We start from the raw sequence: 16,950 nt of genomic DNA on the forward strand, positions 1-16,950 counted from the left end.
AAGCAGCTCACCGAATGCCGACATTGCAATTAGAGGAAAAAAATGTCTCATATTAGAATCGAAATAATTCAGAGTACATAATATTATTATTAAGTACACAATACAACAACCTTGTTTTCCAATAGTATTATTAGTACCTAACATCGATTTGTTCCCACAGGCCAAATTTTTATAAGACGTATTTTATGGAATCTTTGTGCTATATGTTGTAAATATACATTCGTATTGACGAATATATTAATTAGTTTTTCTTTTATCACTGAATCCATATTAGCACGCGCACCGGCCGAGTTGTAAATAAATACAAGCGAGCTGCGCGTGTACACGCACAGCACCTATGCAGCACCGAGCTGTGCGTGTCCGAACCTGCTCGGTTCGCCCTCTCATAGGGAACGCCGTTAAACACAACGTCATCACTGCACGCAAGGAAGCGACGTTGCCGCTCCGCTGCGTGGACGCGTGCACGCAGCACGCAGCCGGTTTGTCTCGTCGGAGCTGCCTTGCGTGCAAGTCACACGTACGCGCACGTCACGCACACGTCACGCAAGCGGTGTGTCCTCTCTTATGAGTTTTCGTATTCTACAACGCAGCGGGACGCGTACGTGCACGTGCACGTCTACGCACACGCATCCGGTGTGGCTTGGCCTTTAATGTTACCACTGCTGAAATAAAATAATGTTGAAGGAACCATTGAAAGGTGGTCGACATTATTTCGATTTCAGTACCTTATTTAGTTATTGGACAAACATATTTAGTATCTTCAGGAGACGATGGCTATCAATTGAGTAAAAGATCTCTAATTGAGATCAAATAGGAATAGAGTTCGTTGACTGTCAGATATATAATCGAAAATCACTGAACCCCATTTGCGTTTGGTTACTGACCTTCGGTATAGAATTAGTTTTGCAAATATAATTATGTTTGAGCCTTTGAATTGATGGGTTTTCTTAGATAGAGTGGAAACGATTAATAGTTATTTGTTTTATAAGGAGGCAAAGTTCTTGTTAGCAAACATAGCTAATTAATGTGTACGGTAGGTGAGGCACATAAGGCCCGGCGAGTAACAAGGCCCAGCATTCAAAAATAGCAGTTGCACTAAATATGATTTGTTCAACACATCAGGCACACATAGAAGTAGCAGATATATATATAACGAGCTGGCAACAACGCTTGTCTTCGCTTGCGCCGCTATTTTGTCAGTAGCATCCACACAGTCATAAAGGGAGGTTGCGGATGCGCTTGATGATATTTTTTTTACGAAAAGAAAGTTTTTTTATCGAGTTTCTTGTTTTAATCGGTGTTTTAATGTATATGGGTGCGATGGGACCTTCTCATAAATACATCGCGTGGGATATCGATATCGGATTTAAAAGATATCGGCTTAAACGTAGGTAATAATAATAATAAAAACCGGAGTCAGGTTTTGAATTTAACTAGGAGAATATTTTTCTATTAACTTTCTTTGTATACAAATTTTTAGCAATGAAAACTAAACATTAAATATTATATACATGTTACGAAAGTGTTCGCGCACGTAAAGGGGCTAATCATAAATTACGTCATTTCAAATTAGGGGGGGGGGGGGTCTGGACATCGGATGATGGTAGCATGACGTAGGAGGAAAAGGGGTCATTCGAAGCATGATTTTTGGATGATTTAAGGGGGTGGGGGGGGGGGGGTCAAAAATCGTCAAAAATCGATGACGTAATTTATGGACAGCCCCAAAGTTCCATGTAATAAGCGTGTCACTGTCGTTTTAAGGGGCTCCCCCACGCCAATGATCTTCGACCTGAATCCCTAAGTAGTTTTCTTATGTTTTTTGTAGCTTATTATCATACTAACAGCAACGAATTTAAGCAAGGGTCCATATTGGGTTGCATACAAGTTTAGGTCATATCTTTGATGCGCATAACAACTTGTGTCATAATCATCATTGCGCATACAAATTAAAAGTCATATTATCATGTGTCATACATTTTTAGCCATAATATTTGATGACATACTCAGCAGTTGTCATATATTTTTTGTGCATATAGGTTTTGATTATAATTAATCAAATGTCATACCAGCTAAAAGCATAGTTATCGATACTTATAATGTTTCTACGTATAACGTTTTGTAGCATAATAATTTTCAACCATAATGGTTTACATAATTTTAGCCTCTCAACAACTCCTCGAAAAAAACCTTTTCCCTAATATCCGTCCAAACACTTAATTCGACGGAGCCCCGCTCACGCGGGGCTCCTATTTCTGCGTAGTTTGCCCTTCGGGCATCTAAAGAAACCTAACGAACCTAACCTACCTATTATGATTAGTTTCTTTTATATAACCGTTTCTCCGTTGGAGGGGGCTCCTCTTCTTCGATCTCCTCTTTTATACGGTCTTTGTGTGGTTACGATTATGACATTTATGACTAAAGTAATATTTGCTTCATAGGTTGCTCACAACCATACATATTTATTATTCATGCTTTGGTTACAAACATTTTGAAACTTTTGAAACTTTATGAAAAAAACATATATGACCACTATAAATATATGACTTAACTTTTTATGTCTATATTAATACTATGCACTGCAATACTTCGAACGAAAAACAATTATGGATATCAAGCATATGACTTAAAATTTTATGCGAATTAAATTAATGACTATACAAATTATGACAACTCATTTATGACAAAAACCCAGTTATGCTCAGGAATAATTCTGACTGAAGATTTTTATGACTTACAATTTTATGCATAAAGTGTAATGACAATTTACAATATGACAAAAGTTGTTATGCGACCAGAGGGAGTCCCTTTAAGCAATTATATATAGTATCCCATATTTACTTCAAAGTTCATTGTCTTCTAGATATTTGGCATCAAAGTTGAACAATTTTAAGCCAAAAAACTGGTTTTCTGGCTATAACTTGTGTGTTAATTAGTTTAAAATTAAAACCTAGGCACTTTTACGAGACGTCAAAGACGAACCGAAATATGAAGATTTAGTATAAGTAAGATCCTTCACAGCAATTTTTGAAAAAAGTGTATTTTTAGACAAAGTTTAAAAAATCATAAAAAAATAAGTATCCATTTCTTTCAAAATCCGGTAGACAAGAATGGAGATAAAAGATTGAAGAATCGATAGCCGTTTGTCTTATAAATCTATCTGTAGTGCAAAAGTAGGAGATACGATTCAAAACTTGTCAAAAATTTATGAAAACCGCAGATAGCCCCTTAAAATAAGAACGTAACTTCATTTGGCTGCGGGTTCGTGTAACTCTCAAGAACAGTGGTGGGCAAAGTACGGCCCGCGGGCCATGGATTTTATCCGGCCCGCCGCCGGTCCTATGAAATAATTATTATATGGGCTATATGGCATTGGCTCACGATTATCACAAATATAAAAAAAATTGGCTACAATTCTGGCCCTCCACTTAAATTTCCTAAACTTTCTGGCCCCCCATGAGAAAAGTTTGCCCACCACTGCTCAAGAACCTAAGGCAAACGTTCTGGTGCTCGACGCGGTCCCAGTACATGTCATCTTGAAACTTAAGGTGAACAGGTGACAGCAAGGTGTCACGTCTATTGGGCATTAGCATGTCGAGCACTAGTACGTTTACCTTACGTATAGTAAAAGCATCAGTGCAGTAGTCAAACTGGGGTCCCTTTGTTTCCCATAAAGTTTTAAGTCATAATGTATTGTTTGTCATATTATCGTTAGTCATAAAACTGAAACCGTTAACTTGTCAGGATTTTCGTAAGGTTATTCTATAGATAGGTTAGGTTAGGTTAGGTTTGCTTTATGGCAATCCTGATAAGTTACGCGTTTCCGAGAAAAACCAATTATGACTAACGAAAATTCGGACAAACAATACATTATGACTTAAAACTATTTGGGACACAATAGAGACCCAGTCAAACTACTAGCGAAATTCGTGTCATTAATTTAATTGTATGCTTGATAGTGGCGTATCCTCGTGTATAATCGGTAAACCTTTGCCGAAGTTTCGAGCGTACGCCATAGCATTTTCAGCGTGTCGGACTTTTAACAGGCTTATTCGACGCTTTTAGTACATTTCTATGTCCTTTCTGGTTATCTGATTAACCTGAAAATTTGATTTGCGTTTTCACATGATGCATATTTTTAAAGTATGGAGATTTATCTTTGACTTTTTTTAATGATAATATAGTACGCAAACGAGCCCAGATGGTTCGCCTAATAGTACGCAATCACCGTTGTCCATGGACATCTGCAACACCAGTGGGGTCGCAAGAGCATTACCGGCCTTTAAGAAGAGAGTAGGTAGGTACGCTCTTTTCTTGAGGGTTTAAAGGTGTTTGATAGATCTGATGGGCATTTTCACCTAAAAGTGTACCTACCATTTATTTTTTTTTCGAAAATCTATCAACTTTCAGGTCTCTACTCAAAATCAAACACTATCGATTTAAAAAGAAAAAAATTGTGTCCCAAAAAAAATACAGTTTTGGGACGCATTTTCACATACATTTTGTATGGACAGTCGTAAAACTGACACCCAAAATTTGTATGAAAAACTGGGGACACTTTTTTTCTTTGTCTCATTCAATAGCACTCGTGATTCTAAGTCTAAATAACCCAAAAGTTAATGGTTTTTCGGATAAAAACTAAATGGTACAATTTTTTCTGAAAACCCCCATAAGTGTCTTGGCATATATGTAAACATATACTTGTTTGAATAAAGAATAATCACTGTATTTATAATAAGCAGCTTTACAATATGCCGGTGCCTAATATAATTAATAATTCCAGTTAATTCACTCGTAAGTTTGCCCACAGCTGCAAATGGAGCGTGCTTCTATTCGTAGCTACCCGACTGTGAAACATTGTCCGAGCGACCAAGGCTGCATATTGTTGACACAGGACGTGCACAGTTCTAATATAAGAAGCAGTTTATTGTCTTGTTATACCATTAGTGTGAATTTTATTTGTACGGAATTTACAACTACACATTGACTTTTAATTATAAAACTCCCGCAGACTCAAACATATTAAAATTATTTTAAACGGGTTACTCATGTTTTCTTAAGTCGAAAAAAGGCTCGCAGTACACGTCGCACTCTTGACCAGTAAAGGCGGTACTCCAAGAATAAGATTCTCGAGAATGGATCAAAACACGTCGAGTAAACATTCGACTTAATAAAATGTGAGTAACCCATTTATTTAATAATTTACATACACATTGAGTTCTTCAATATCCGTTCAATATTCGCTTTCTTGCCACCGGTACGAAAGGTAGGAGTTATAATTTTTTTTTAATAATTGTGGTAGGTAGTGTGGTAAATAAATAGTTGCGAAAATTCGACCGTGGCCCGAGTGGCCGAGAGGCTAGGCATCTGCCGCGAATGCAGAGGACGCTGGTTCGTTTCGTCCATAGGTTTTCTTAAAGTGAGGAAAGGAGTATGGAAAGTACCTAAGCTTACCTGAGACTAGTCAAATAATTTAGTTTCAGTGAAAAGACTGGTTAAAATATCTAAGCTGTACCGTATGTGTTGTTGTCATCTCCATTCACAAGAGTTGCTATGACCTATAATTTACTGTTAATTTTGGTTAACAAAATTGACTCAAATCCATTAAGCCGTTCTTTTCTGACATGTCATTTGATAATCAATTGCCTTTGTAACACTGTAATTTGTATTTAGCCCATCCCAGTCATCCAATTTGTGCTTACAAAGAAGATCAAATTAGTACATGCTACCTGCGTAGACACACTGGCACCGTCCCACCTCCAACGGACTACTGTAAAAGCGGGCGGAGCGGCGGAAAGCGTAACAAATATAAGAGCCTCGGTAGAGAGTACCATTTTGTACCATTTGGTGTTGAAACTCTAGGTCCATGGGCTCCCAGCGCGCATAAGTTGTTCGCAGAAATCGCGAAGCGTCTGGTTGACGTAACTGGTGACCGAAGAGCTGGCGGCTACCTCGCACAACGTATCAGTATTGCGATACAGCGAGGAAATGCCGCCAGCATCCTTGGTACAATGCCTCAAGGGCCTATTTTAGATTTAAGCTAGTTATTAATTTCGTTTAGTAGTACAACTGTATATATATTGTATATAAAGAAATATATTTGAAATTCTAAAAAAAATTGTACATTGTGTAATAAGGGAGGTAAACAAGAATTTACGAACCCGAAGCCGGAAACGATGACTTAATTAACACGAGTTCGTAAGTGTTCATTTTTCATATTTTATTTGTTTTTACTTCGGAATGGTGTCAATATGATACCATTAATGAATTCGGCATCCCCGATTTATATAAAAATGCTTCCAAACTTGGCCTAGTAGCTTAAATGATATAGGTATCAAGATAAAGTGGATAGCCCCGGGGCCCCCTGGTCCCTCTAAAAATTCATCAACATCAAAAATCTTGGTGGCTCCAGTTCTTAAATACATAAGGATTACTCCTGCCAAAGGGAATCTTTGGTTCACGAAACGCCGTATTTCACGAGTTACAACTACGACTATATAGATACCATGTAGATAAAGGAAAAAATTGAATCCTATTGATGAATCACCATTTGTGACGTTTTCCAAAAGGTACCACATTGTCGCTTGTCGATAAGGTTGATTTCAAATTGAAGCTACATGGAAAAAGCGCCTTATTGAAAACCGACAATAAGTACCCTTTTGGTTGAGAATGCCACATTTTTGTGGCGGACAAACAGACGCCGTTGTCAATTTGTCAGGCAGGATGATCCGGTTTAACATAGTGCCGAAATATATTGAAATATGTGGTCATTTGTTTGGTCAACATATATTCTGACTTATGTTGGTGGACTGCCTAAATGTGTTAGCCATGATTACACATTTATACACTTCATTATACCGGGTGTTTCCTGTAACACAGGAAAATAATAGGGTAGCTATTATACTGTATTTAAAATAAATCATTTTACACCATGCATGAAATAAAGCACCACATAATTATTAGAAAAACACAGATAGGAGTTATTATTAAACACAAGTTCAATTTAATAAATCGGATAGAAATATAAAAAGTAGGTGAGTTGACCGTGACGTCACGATGTAATGTTTCATATAAATTCCATATTAGCAAATCGTTTTGACAGTTCTAAAAAAGTAACTGATTTGACTAGTAGGAAAATACCCTATTAAACCATAGGGTAATTCGCCAGTAACTGGCCACCTTTTAGTAACTGGCCACCCTAAACTAAAAATGAATTACAGTTTTAGTTTAGAGTGGCCAGTTATTGGCAGGTGGCCAGTTACTAGCGAATTACACTATGTTGTATTCCTCAAACGATATAACTTTTGATTAACAACCTTTAAAAATATCGTATATCTTACAGTTTCAGATTTTCCCATACTGACCGATCTACATGGGCCACCCTGTATATTAGAATATTAAGCGTAATTTCACCGTAAATGCTACAAAATTCTCCCCTGAATTACGAAAACAGGGAAAATTACAAAGGTACAGTATTTATTTTGCCCCAAATTGCAATTTCGTATTTATTCCGCCCAGGATGCGAAGCTCCTTAACTTAATAAATTTAATCAAAATCTGACGAAAATAATTAATTAATTAAAATATGCCCTGCTTTTACCGTAAAACGGGGTGAGTAGGTTTCGCGGGGAGAGGTGGGTTATGAATGGGGAGAGAAGGTTTGAGAGGGGGGTGAGAAGGGATTTTAAGGCTACTGCTACAAAAATTATGTATTCCAATTTAAAATGGAGCTATAGTAATACGCATAATAAAAAAAAATCGATCCAGCAATCTTCCAAAATCACCTTTGTATGAAAACCCCTCTCACCCCAAATACGGGGCACTACGGGGTGAGGTGGGTTTTCCTCTTTATCGTCAAAGTTATGAAATGGAACTACCCAAAATAAAATAAAAAATAAAATACAAACGTCCGGAACACTTATTTATATACACCATTCAGTTTTCATATGTAAAAATAAAATGTTATCGAGGTTTGAATTTCAGTTTTGACCCTACTCACCCCATTTTACGGTACATTAAACGTGTGCTAAATTTTAGCAATCAAATTACTAACTTTAACTCTACTGTTTAATGAGTATTATTAAAAGTAGAAGAGGAAGATAGGCGACCTGGTACGACACGACCACTTCATCAGAAACCTCATAGAAGGGAAAATAAATGAAAGGAGAGGAAGGGGAAGACCAAGGAAAAGTTATATGAGCCAAGTAAAGGAGCATGTAGGGGCCGTGTCGTACCAGGACACTAAAGGGCTGGCTTCGGACCGACCAAGGCGGAGACAACTTCATCACACTGCACCGACAAGAGCCCAGCTCTTAAATTGAATGAATGATGATGAACTCTACTGTATACCTACCGCAGTCACCTGCAATAATCATTATGTTAATCTCCGAAGGCCGCAAAAATATGTGACACGTTCTTATGGCTGTACAAATAAGATCGTGTCAGATATTTTTGCGGCCTTCATTGTGTGTATTAATTGCAGATTACTGTACCTATAACTGGTAGGTATATACATATAGTTCGTTTTTTTTAGCATTAGAAATAAGGTAAACAATCTTGATGTGTCTTTTAATTGAAAAACACATTTTAAAAATAAGTTACGGCAAATATGTAACAATTATGAATCTAATACGATCATTTATATTCTTCTGCTTTCATAAGTAATAGCAGATATACAGGGTGTTTGGTACATCGTTTGCCAAATTAAAACGGCAGATAGGTTGAGTCATTGTTATCTACTCATGCCTAGAAAAAAAAATTGGCCATGGTTTTTTTTACTACTGCGCAAGGAAAAATTTGAAATCTACGAAAAACTGGCATAGAGCTGAAAAAGAAAACGTGCGAAAAATTAAAAATTTCTAGGCCTGGGAAGACAGCAAATGACTCAACCTATCTGCCGTTTTAATTTGGCAAACGATGTACCAAACACCCTGTATATAACTTATAGTTACTGATTTTTAAAAAGCGTTTTTCAATTAAAAGACATGTCAAGATCGCTTACCTTTTTTCAAGTTGTTTCTAATGCTAAAAAACGAACTATAGGTATTAGTGCCCGTTCATAGGGTGAAAAGATGATCTTTAATGCCTACCAATTTGTATACTTAGTAATAATGTTTGCTTTGACCAGGTTTTCAATGGTATTAACAATTATACCTAACCACTTAATTTATGATGTTAACATCGCTACTTTTTCTGCAAATAATTAAAACAGCCACAAACAAATGTCTCTTCTTCTGCCATGCCTTATCCCTTTATTTGGGGTCGGCCCTCCTCGTTTTACGGCGCCAAGACAGTCGGTCTTGGGTTGTCTGCTTGTCCAGTTGAGCTCGTTCTATATCGTTAGCAACGGTTGTCCACCACGTGCCACAAACAAATGTCAAAATATTATTTTTCTCAAAAATGGACGGCAAAGTCGACTTTGCCGTTTAAAAAATAGGTCGCGAAGCGCGTAGTTTATGGTCAGTCAAAAATTAAAAAGTTAAAAAAATTGCAGTCTCGATTTTGGGACTGCAATGTTGCATACAAATTCCATTATTTGTCGAGTTCCAAACTTTTTAAAAGTTGAAATGACCATATCAAATGAAGGCACAGGCCCATTAAACAGCCAAATAGATGATTACTTAGTACCGCGACTATTTAGCTGTCTCAAATAGGTTGACGTATTTTCGGCAGAATACACTTCTATTTTTTTATTAAAAAAATAAAAAGGCGGCAAAGCTAATTTTTTCAATTGTTTCTACTTTTTTCTGTGAAAATATATACGTAAGAACGTTGCTTTTGTAAAATATTTCTATCTATTTATATTTCTTGCACCATTTTTGAGAAAAGCACTATATATGACTCGGCTGGAAGGCTACTTGCTGGCTTCGGATTCAATTAAACGGACTCCCAAGGTCGTCCGTTTAAAACGAATCCTCAGCCTGCAAGTAGCTACTTCCGAGCCTCGACAATAATGTACTATTACGAAATACAAAAGGTATTCGAAATTTAAACGGCCATATTTAAAATTAGTTCGCAATCTACAGAGTACAATCACTGTAAGGAATTCCTTTATCGTTAACAATTTGTTTAATTAAAGTAAGTATCCATTCCAGTAGAACGGAACTCATTAACCGACATCAATTAAAGGAGTTGCAACTTTGCCCGCTTAGGCACAATGCCCGTAAGGACCACAATTTATAATCAACGGGCTAGCTGTGGTCACTTTGGCTTTGGCTCACCGCCGGTCAGAGTTGGGACATTATCGATAAACATTACGGTGAAATGTCATTTTTTAACGTCTTAACAGAGGGGCCTAAGATATTTGACCTCTAAACCTCCCTACATTTTAAAGAAATGGCAACCGCTAATCATACATTCACTCAAACATTTCAAGGAATATAACTGTAATTTTATACAGTTAAACATATAGAATATGTAATTGCAAAGCGCCATGATCAGTCCAGTGATAATCTTTTCAATCGAGCTAATGTAAAATAATACGAACTGCTGGTTTTGATTACCTTTAATTTTAAGCGAGAAAGCTACAACTTTGCCCGCTTTAATGTTTTTAAGGACCACAATTTATAATGAACGGGCTAGCTGTGGTCACTTTGACTCATCGCCGGTTAGTGCTGGGATGTTATAGTGCACAGCCATCGATAGATTTACACTAACTTTAAATCTCTTAACCAGACACATTACATAAAAAAAATCTGTTCAATCAAGCCAGGTTAAATTGTTAACACAAGTCAAGTGACTTTTGTCGGTACTATGGATACTAGGTAACTCACGCACCGTGCACTGTGCAATTAGTCGTTGTAATAGTAGTAGTACTTTATTGCGCAAAACATGTACATAACACAGAGAATACAATGAATGTGAACAAAGGCTTGTCCCTCTACTTAAACTAACCTTCGATATTAAATATCGACACGGGACCCCTCCTAAAAGCCACATGACTTGCAAATTCCAGATATTACACGCATAATGCACAGAATTATGGCTCAATGCATATATCATTCAGTTACCTCACATATCGACAACATTTTATAGATACAAACCCCTCCCTAAAACACGCTAGACTTGCTTATACCGGATACTAGCTGACTAGCTCACGCATGGTGCACTCTATCAATGGACAAATACATGCTACATTTTGTAACCCTAAAATATAAAATATCTACTAAATGTTATTCACCCATTCCCCTCCCTAAAGTCCGTGAATTTTTGCTTAATACAGCATTCTGTTACCTCAAATATCGTCAATTTTTTTATCGATATACGGCCCTCCCTAAAAACCGCGTGACTTGTTTATACCGGATACTAGGTCACGCACCGTGCACAATATCAATGGGTTAATACATACAACATTTTGTTACCCTAAAATATAAAATATCGACAACATTTTATCGATACACGCCCCTCCCTAAAAACCGCATGACTTGCTTATACCGGATACCTACTTGCTCACGCACCGTGCACAATATCAATGGGTTAATACATACAACATTTTGCGGAGGTCGGTTAAAGACCGCTTTGTAGGCAGGTAAAATAGTAGACGCGTAAAATGGGCCAAGCGTACAGTCAACCGTATTTGAAGCAAAAGTTTTTAGGTATTTGTTGGTAATTTTTGGGGTTCCGTACCCAAAGGGTAAAAACGGACCCTATTACTAAGACCCCACTGTCCGTCTGTCTGTCTGACTGTCACCAGGCTGTATCTCATGAACCATGTTAGTTGAAATTTTCACAGAATAAAATAAATATTTAAGTGGGGCTCCAATACAACAAACGTGATTTTTTTTGCCGTTTTTTGCATTATGGCACGGAATCCTTCGTGCGCGAGTCCGACTCGCACTTGGCCGGTTTTTTTTAGTCAGATTTTGATACAATTTGGTATGTTTGAAGAGCTCCTCATTTTGAATGGAACAAATATACGAAATCCCAAAATGGGACAAAAACTGGGCGTTTGCACCTACTGACATAATGTGTAAAATTGTAAATTAATGATGATGGCAGTAAATGTACTGACTCCATAATTTACTTACTTTTATGTTTCCTGGAAAAATCTTAAGAGCCAACAGGAGCGGTCATTCCTCCATACAAACGTAGTCCTCGTTTTCCTCCGTGGTTTTTGAAGCTAGAGCAATGATTTTTTCAACACAGATTAATATTGTCAATATCTGTGTCGGACCGTTTTGCTTTTTTTGATATTTTTGTTTTTTAAGGCGCTAGAGCCCTTCAAAAACGGCCAAAATGGCCTAATAGACTATGCCGCAATGAGAGGCGTGGTATTCAAAACTGATATCAATTAGCCAAAAAAGCAAAACGGTCCGACACAGATAATTTCATAATTATTTAGATTTCCAAATTTGGTTACGATTGGTTAAGTTTTGGGGGAGGAAAAAGAGGACTACAAAACCTCGATTTTTGTCATTTTTACGCAGGATTTTTCGCCTCAGCTGCAGTTGTCCCTATCGCACTAATTTTAGGGGCGGAGTCAAGATTCTAAATACGTACACAGCCAGAAAAGTGATGGGCAATAGTCCACATTTAATGTCGATAATCTAGTGATGTAAGAAGTTATCGATAAACCGTCTTGTGTGAAAATATCTAGATCCTAAGATACAAGGGGTTTTGGGTTGAGAGTAGGGAACACATTTTTGTAGTTATGATATACAATCTATTATGAACTTTTTGATTCTAATATTTCAAATTAGAAATCAAAATCAAAAATATTTTATTGCATGGTTAAAATGGGTTAACAAAATTTTTAGGTACCTACAGGCACGCTTCGTAATTGTCGAGCAATTTAGGGTCCTAGCTGAATTGGTTGTTCCATACTTACTCGTGCTCTATGGAATGTCCAATTTAGCTAGAACCCTAAATGGCTCAACAATCACGGAGCGTGACAGTACAAATGATTCATGTTCTGTATATCCTGCCTTACAATGGCGTTAATATTTGGTTGTCACGTCTATACTTCGTTTTTAAGCATTATTGAAAAAAAAAATAGTAAATACTAATATTAACCACTAAGTACATAACTATTACAAAAAAAGCTAATAAATAATTATACGATTGCATGCTTAAAAAAGACACGTCACCTTCACTCTAATGCTAAACAAACGAAGAATAAGAACTAACAGCGATAAGACCGCCTGTTGCTACCTTTATCTACATTGTAAATCGGTTTTAGGGTTCTGTACCCAAAGGGTAAAACACGGGACCCTATTACTAAGATTCCGCTGTCCGTCCGTCCGTCTGTATCTCTGTATCTCACGAACCGTGATAGCTAGACAGTTGAAATTTTCACAGATGATTTATTTCTGTTGCCGCTATAACAACAAATACTAAAAACAGGATAAAATAAAAATTTTAGTGGGGCCTCCCATACAACAAACGTGATTTTTGACCGAAGTTAAGCAACGTCGGGCGGGGTCAGTACTTGGATGGGTGACCGTTTTTATAAATAATGGTACGGAACCCTTCGTGTGCGAGTCCGACTTGCACTTCGCCGGTTTTTTTTTAATTTGTTTTTATGTTTGTGGTGTAATAAAGAATATTTTAGAGTCAGACCAAGAAAAGTCTACAGCAATTTTGATAGCACACGCAGTGCAAGTGTTATTTATATGTCATAATTTCATAGAAGCGACGTTTGAAATAATACTTGCACTGCGTGTTCTATCAAAATCGCTATAGATTTTTCTTGGCCTAACTCTACTTTAAATTACAAAGTAAGGCCTAAATTATAAAATAAGGCCCATCAATGTTTTTTTTTTGTGTTTATTAAACTTGATATTTTGTCTATAGTATTAGCGGACATGGCCTCAAAATTTAAACCCGCTTAAGAATCGGGCCTTATTTCGTGCATTATATACAATACTACCCATTTTTGTGTAGTCATTATTTATACTATAGAAGCATTGTTTGAGTAGCCAATTATTTAAACAGTATTTTTTTAAAGGGCAACGGTGGCAATATTTTAAGGTCTGGATAATAAGATACAGATCTTAATAAGGATATCAATGTAAGTGAATGTTACCATGACTACCAAACAAACAAATGTGATAGAATTTGCCAGCTGGCATTGTAACATTCAGACAGTTACCTATGTACCTAATCTGAAATATGAATAAATTAGTAATATTTTAAACAGGAAAGTAAACCGAATTTTGGCCTTTTGCTGGACACAATCACAATAGTAATTTGTTTTACAAGAGGGCAAAGTTTATCGCCACCGGTTGATGCATTTGCAGCACCAATGGTAGAAAATGCAAGCTCATCATCAACTGCATAATCGACGTTTGATATGACTATTGAATCCGAGCTTTTTGATCATGAATCATGATAAAACAAAATTTTAGAAGGTCGCAGAATAGTGGATTTAAAATATTTATTTTCTGTGATCTCAAATATCAGGCACGATCATACAAATTGTACATTTGCTGATCTTGCCTTTGTCATTGAAAGACGTAAGGGTTTACACAGAGAATATATATTTAAGTGTAATATGTGCAAAAAAAAGGAAACGATACACTCTGAAGACCCAAAAAGAAAATGTTAGTAAATACTGCTCCTCCCCATGGTTACTTGGTTCCTTATTCAACCTACCTGAAATTAAACGAGTAGGTTAGTAAATTATATCATTTTACATTATAAAGTTAAATGTTTAGGTATCTCAATCACTTACTCACTGGTGGACATGGACGCAAAATTTTTGCCCATCTACTTATACTATCTTATAAAAAATGAAATTTTGAAAGTTAGCACGCTTAAAGTTCGTTTTTTTTGCATTAAGGTAACAGATTTTGACATGTCTTATTAAAAATTACCATTGAAAAATAAGTCATAGCAAATATGTTAGAATTATAAATCATATTAATCATATTAATGAGCAAGAGCACCCTAAACCGGCGAGCGTGTATGAGGAATGTTATGAATGTGAAGGAAGCGAAAGTGGTATGTCAGGATCGTAGCAAGTGGAAATCCGTGGTCTCTGCCTACCCCTCCGGGAAATAGGCGTGATTGTATGTATGTATGTATGTATGTATTAATCATATACTTTTTTATATTCTTTTGCTTTCATAAGTAATATAAACTAATTTTTGAAAGCGTTTTTCAATAATTATTAATAAAAAGACACGTCATGATTGTTTACCTTCTTTCTAATGCTAAAAAATAACGAACTATAATAACCGGGCCTTATTTGATACAGAACCTTGATTTGATAGGTACATCGGATATTCTGGGCCCCTGAGTTTGTTACGTAAAGGACAAAATGGTGACATGTGGTTAGAGCTGATACTGTTAAACTAGTGGTTCTGTGCGCTAAGTATAAAAAATAAGCTTCAGCGAACTCATTAAGCCTAGAAAAAACCCTACACCCTACTGCCACTTAAGTCAGTCTTGGGTCTTTGAATCAATTTCCGTAGTAGTACTACTACTACTAAGGTACTAGGAGGTAATAAGGCCTATTAGGTATAATAAGGCCTACCTGAAAAATAATGTTCTTACAACAGTGTAACCGTGTTAGTTATTTGAGTAACATATATGTAAAGTGATACAATTAAAAGCTAACAGCAAACCAGTACATAAATTATATCTTATGTACTTCTTATGAATTACACTCTTATAAAGGTTTCGGCTAATTACGCTTAATTACTTGAATAAAGGTAGATGAATTGCGTGCGGTCCAATAGGTAACCACAACTCACGGAGTCCAAAACAATAAGCTGATCAGCAAAGTCAAGTAAACAAAGCCAAGTCACAGTAGTAGAAAGATTATCGAGTTCCGTAAACGTAAGCCGGGTCAAAAAATTCAATCGCAACACAGTAAGTAATAAGTGAACGCCTCGTGGCAGTAACGCACGAAAAATAACATTGCAAATTGTCGGCAATGAGGCGCGCGCGGGTGCAAGCGTACGCATCTGTGTGCGTGCATTACACACACAAATACAGTCTCTCACGCCCCGTCAGAGCGACGGGTATATTCAGCTTGAAATCTCAAAATTGACTTTTAGCTCAGCTCCCGTTTCGTCTTAACACCGCGAACTAGGATTTTTCACGCCCGGTACAACAACATCTAGCGGGTAATTCGACAACTTTTGCACCTACTGACATGTGTAAATTAAATTCTGTCTGGAAGAGACCGTTTTTAAGCGATACGTCCGCCTGTTATTTACTTCTACTTGTGTTGCTGTTTTCTTTTTGTATTTATTTATATTGAGGTGTGCAATAAAGACTATAATTGTATATTTATTGAACGTAACTTCAAAATCCCTTGTTGTAGGTACACAAGTGAGTGATTTAAATGAACTATATCTTTTGATTGAACTCGCTCACTCTTCAACTCACTGATGATTTAACTCGCTCAGTCGCTCATCTATCTCAGAGTTCCTTGTGCGCTCTTTCCCACTCATGATTCGAATGAACCAGCCGAGCGTGACGCGCGAGGAGCGAGTGAGACGATGCAAATAGGTTTCGGATTGGCCATTTTGGTCGCACTTATGGCTGTGTGTATCTGATTGATTGACATTTCCCTCTACTCACTCTTGAACAATATAGTCTACAGATCGACTGAGCGAAGTGAGCGAAATGAGGGATACATATCACCGCGAGCGAAAGATATGAATCAATTTTTCAACTCGGTGTTGAAGCGTTTTGAGCATCTCTACCTTGTATTGATATACCATAATGATATACATACATATCTACATATATTACGAGTATAATAAAACGCTTAACGTAACACCTGGCGTTAAACAAAACATAAAAAGCCCTCCATCTTATTTCCTTCTCAGCCCGATAACGCCATCCTTATCTCGATCTTTAATCGTCTCCCCCCTTAATCCTAATAGACACATCAATTTGGGGGGTTTATCGTAGGATTATCTGAATAGCCACTGCGGAGCCACTCCACTTTGCTACTATTGTATGTTCTGTTTGAAGTTGGGATATTTGACCTAGTTCTTTT

Source organism: Cydia splendana, chromosome 23 (assembly GCF_910591565.1).
Source record: "Cydia splendana chromosome 23, ilCydSple1.2, whole genome shotgun sequence".
NCBI classification, from domain to species: domain Eukaryota; kingdom Metazoa; phylum Arthropoda; class Insecta; order Lepidoptera; family Tortricidae; genus Cydia; species Cydia splendana.